This window comes from Nicotiana attenuata, chromosome 12 (assembly GCF_001879085.1).
Source record: "Nicotiana attenuata strain UT chromosome 12, NIATTr2, whole genome shotgun sequence".
Lineage (NCBI taxonomy): Eukaryota > Viridiplantae > Streptophyta > Magnoliopsida > Solanales > Solanaceae > Nicotiana > Nicotiana attenuata.
In genome coordinates, this window is record NC_032000.1 from 35,713,049 (window position 1) to 35,717,213 (window position 4,165).

Consider the following 4,165-nt stretch of genomic DNA (forward strand, 5'->3'; position numbering starts at 1 on the left):
ATGAACTTTGTCAACGGTTCCAATCAATAGACTTCAAGCACATTCCAAGGATTCACAATGAGGTTGCCGACGCTTTGGCCACTTTGGCATCAATGTTGCATCATCCAGACAAGGCTTATGTGGATCCGTTACAGATTCAGGTCCGAGATCAGCATGCCTATTGTAATGTGGTGGAAGAAGAACTTGATGGTGAGCCGTGGTTCCATGATATCAAAGAATATCTCCGGATGGGAGTATACCCAGCACAAGCTACAGGGGATCAAAAGAGAGCAATTCGACGCTTGGCAAGCGGATTTTTCTTCAGCGGAGGAGTGTTGTACAAGAGAACTCCAGATCTTGGATTGTTGAGATGCATGGATGCTAAACAGGCTACAGTCATCATGGCTGAGGTACATGCGGGAGTTTGCGGACCTCATATGAGTGGATATGTATTGGCAAAGAAGATTCTCCGAGCAGGTTATTATTGGCTTACTATGGAACGGGATTGCATCAGTTTCGTGCGCAAGTGTCATCAATGTCAGGTACATGGAGATTTGATTCATTCTCCACCATCTGAATTGCATACAATGTCAGCACCATGGCCGTTCATTGCTTAGGAAATGGATGTCATTGGAGCCAGCAGCGTCAAATGGGCACAGGTTCATTCTGGTAGCTATTGATTGTTTCACTAAGTGGGTTGAAGCAAAAACCTTTAAATCTGTGACCAAGAAGGCAGTGGTTGATTTCGTGCATTCGAATATCATATGTCGGTTTGGGATCCCGAAGGTAATCATCACAGACAATAGTGCCAATCTCAACAGTCATTTGATGGCTGAGACATGCCAGCAGTTTAAGATCACGCACCGCAATTCCACCCCATATCGTCCTAAGGCAAACGGGGCAGTCGAAGCAGCTAACAAGAACATCAAGAAAATACTTCGGAAAATGGTAGAAGGGTCAAGGCATTGGCATGAGAAGTTACCTTTTGCCCTGTTGGGCTACCGCACTATTGTCCGCACTTCAGTAGGGGCGACGAATAGGCAACAGGCTGAGGGGTGGCTGGAGAAGTTCTGAATGGCACGGCAGCAGGTTGGAGCGCCTATTCACTGGTGTATGGAACTGAAGCAGTAATACCCGCAGAGGTTGAAATCCCGTCCCTTCGGATCATCGCCTAGGCGGAAATTAATGATGTTGAATGGGTTAAAGCCCGCTTGGAACAACTAAGTTTGATTGATGAGAAGAGATTGGCAGCAGTGTGTCACGGTCAGTTGTACCAACAGAGAATGGCAAGAGCATATAACAAGAAAGTGCGTCCGCGGAAGTTCGAAGTAGGGCAGTTGGTGTTGAGACGTATCCTACCTCATTGGGCTGAAGCAAAAGGAAAGTTCGCCCCAAACTGGCAGGGGCCATTTGTCGTAACCAGAGTGTTGTCCAATGGCGCTTTATATGTGGAAGGAAAATGTGTAGAAATGGCTATCAACTCTGACGCAGTCAAGCGGTACTATGTATGATTGCTTGGTTTAATTGTACTTTGTTGTATTTGGCATATTTTTGAGATTGAAATGACGAAGGCATTTTGTTCTGCTATGCTAACACTTTATCCTTTGTTACCCCTTTTGAGCCCCATTTACTTTATTTCGTACCCCTCTTTCGGAATCAATAGCAACTCGAAAGCTCGAGCAAGGCAAAATAGTGAAGAAATAAGAAACCACAGTCCGACGGAAAAAAAACAAAGAAAAAAAAAGCATAGAAAATAAAAATAGAAAAAAAAGAAGAGAAAAGCAAAAAGAAAAGAAAAGAAATGAAAAGAAAGAAAAGAATAGTGGAATAAAAGGAAAGATCGCAACAACGAACGTAGTTTTATGACCTGAAATACGTTTGACTTGATCCCGAAAGGGTACGTAGGCAGCCTCCCTCTGAGGTTCAGTCACACCAAAATAAAAATCCAAAAGTCCCCACGAAAGGAACAGGGGCAGCAATTATGGTTGTGCAAGGAAGTTGATTCCGAAAGTTGTAGTTGTGAACCCATAATTGAATTGTTTTGAGCCTTTTTATACCCTTTCTTTCTAGCCCTATCCAAAAGCCTACATTACGGTCCAAAGAAAGACCTTTTGATCAATCTTCAGGAAGTGCCAAGAGTAAAAGTGATTCACGTCAGGGGAAACACTCCGGTACAAGAGAAATGATGAAAATGAGAGAGCCTTATCGGTGAAAACCCTCACGGGCACCATAAGGCGAAGTGAGTTGAGAAGAAATCAAAATGAGAGAGTCTTATTGGTGAAAACCCTTACGGGCACCGTAAGGCGAAGGTGAGTTGTCAGGCAACAGAGACATGTCCGTGGCCAAAAGATGCTCATGATATTGCAAGACGAGCAAGGTTTGGGGGTTTGGATAAAAAATAGGTTGTGAAAGTCCATAACAGCAAATGTGGCAATCGAAAGTTGATTGGTTAGACAGACAGGGCTGATTAATCCAAAATGCATGGCATGCTCAATGATACCAGCTGTTCCACTCAGATAAGTCTCATTCTTTCTTCATTACAAATCATCCGTTCCCAGATTCTCTTTATCTTTAACCCTTGAGGCCATTGCATTTCATTCTTGTGAGGTCTATCTCTACGATATTTCAGTGTCAGTTCTGTTCGAAACAAAGGAGGGAATATCAAAGCTAACTACCAGCGTCCTAGTTGCACAGATAGAGCCAGAGTACATCAAAGATGGCCAAAAGCAAAGTAAGTCATAAAGGACCACTGGAGGTTACATTGTTGGATTAGTTGGATAATTATGGGGAAGAAGTGAAATACCCAAAGAGGGGTCGAAAACACAAAAACAACAATATGGGATAGAACATTCGGGTTATCAGAGTCAAGGGTTGAAATTCGGTCAGGAATTCAAGGAGTTCAAGGCAAGGCCAGGAAAGCGGGACGGAGTGAAGCCCAGCAGCAGGGATGTACCTAGCAAGAATGCCAGCAGCTAGCCACTATTTTTAAAATTGACAAGATTTTTATTTGATTGAAACAGGGGCAGGAATTTCAGAGAAACCCCCTTAAGGAGGGCAGGCACCAGACATGGTTGGCGGTAAGTTTTCAGGACCCTCCTGGAAAATGGGACTTTGTTTAAATTTCAAAGCAATCATGAGTAGCATAATTTAGCATAAATGTACCCCAAGGAACATAAGTTGGTTTCAAAGTTGCCTGTTTTAAGATAGGACTCAATTAGGAGTTCTCAGGACCCTCCTGAATAATGGGACACAGTTTTAAGATCTCCTTTAGATAACAAGATATTGATGTAGGATAGTATAATTCAGCCGTAGAATTGGTACTCATAAGATAAGACTTAAAATTTGATTTTCAGGACCCTCCTGGATAATGGGACGTAGCTTTAAGGTCTGCTTAGATAACAAGATATGTATAAAGAGGTCTGCTTAGGTTAAAACTGTTTTTTTTAACTAGAAGTTGTCAGGACCCTCCTGGATAATGGGGAGTAGTTAAGACCTATTAGATAACAAATGTAGTAGGGGTAATACCTTTAGAAGATATAACTTAGGTTCGTAATTGTCAGGAGTTGTCAGGACCTCCCTGGATAATAGGACTTAGCTTTCAAATTCTTATAATAGTTGGTAGAATAATTCAGTTTAACACTTACCCGTGTACCTAGCTACCAAACTGGGGCAGGAAATTTTTCTTTGTTTTGTCTATTTTGTTGCAGTCAGGAGCCCACTTAGAGAACAAGGGAATACTTTTCAAGTTCAGCAATCAGGAGCCCACTTGGAGAACAAGGGAATACTTTGCAAGCTTCAGCAGTCAGGCGCCCACCTGGAGAACAAGGGAAGTACAATTCAAGTTTTAGCTCTTAATTTTTAATATTTGATAACATGCTGTGCCCAGTTACCAAACTGGGGCAAAAAATTTTTCTTTGTTGTTTATTTTGCTGAAGTCAGGAGCCCGCCTGGAGAACAGAGGCATACATTTCGAGTTTCAGCAGTCAGGAGCCCGCCTGGAGAATGAAGGCATACTTTTCAAAGCGTTAGCAATCAGGAGCCCGCCTGGAGAACAGAGGCACACATTCCAAGTTTCAGCAGTCAGGAGCCCGCCTGGAAAACAGAAGCATACATTTCAAGTTTCAGCAATCAGGAGCCCGCCTGAAGAACAGAGGAATACCGTTCAATACAGCAATCAGGAACCCGC